Source organism: Tenrec ecaudatus, chromosome 6, assembly GCF_050624435.1.
Source record: "Tenrec ecaudatus isolate mTenEca1 chromosome 6, mTenEca1.hap1, whole genome shotgun sequence".
Classification (NCBI taxonomy): domain Eukaryota; kingdom Metazoa; phylum Chordata; class Mammalia; order Afrosoricida; family Tenrecidae; genus Tenrec; species Tenrec ecaudatus.
In genome coordinates this window covers 35,267,395-35,268,160 of record NC_134535.1, presented here as the reverse complement: position 1 = coordinate 35,268,160, position 766 = coordinate 35,267,395, and the positions used below count along the sequence as shown (strand labels likewise).

The 766-nt window shown below is 36.7% G+C and overlaps 1 non-coding gene across 1 annotated transcript; it reads left to right on the top strand.

The window, feature by feature from the left end:
- The first annotated feature begins 303 nt into the window (after positions 1 to 303).
- Positions 304 to 410, top strand: LOC142452039 (U6 spliceosomal RNA). Its single transcript, XR_012785104.1, has one exon. It is a non-coding gene; the product is annotated as a U6 spliceosomal RNA (small nuclear RNA).
- The last annotated feature ends 356 nt before the right edge of the window (positions 411 to 766 follow it).

Genomic DNA, 766 nt, shown 5'->3' with positions numbered 1-766 from the left:
GGGATACTTCCCTTACCTAAACTATGCAAAAGACTTTGAAAATTTCCTCTTTCTAGCTGATTGACACCTAATGAGATGCTTCCCTTAATCTCCTGCCACTGGTTTATAATTAAAGACCTAATCATATTAGGTTTTGCATTATATGGATAAAGGGTTACTTAAAATCTGCAACATTCTAATACATTTTAGCATCAAATGATAGTGAAAGTCCCTAATCTGATCTTCTAGTAAATGAACAGCCTGTTGTAGTAATCCAACCATTTTTTCATAAAAATATTCAGTTATGATAAGAGTCCTAGGATGGTCCTCGCTTCGGCAGCACATATACTAAAATTAGAACGATACAGAGAAGATTAGCACGGCCCCTGCGCAAGGATGACATGCAAATTCGTGAAGCGTTCCATATTTTTGACTCCGGATGGGGCAAGACATGACAAAATAACAATCTACAAATTATCAAGGGCTCATGAGGAAGGGGGGAGCAGGGAGGGAGGGGAAAAAAAAAGAGGACCTGATGCAAAGGGCTTAAGTGGAGAGCAAATGCTTTGAAAATGATTAGGGCAAAGAATGTATAGATGTGCTTTATACAATTGATGCATGTATGTGTATGGATTGTGATAAGAGTTATATGAGCCCCTAATAAAATGTTAACAAAAAGAAAAAGAAAGAAAATGTTTTGAGAATGATGATGGCAACAAATGTACAAATGTACTTGACAAAACGGATATATTATGGATTATGATAAGAGCTGTAAGAAGCCCCCAAT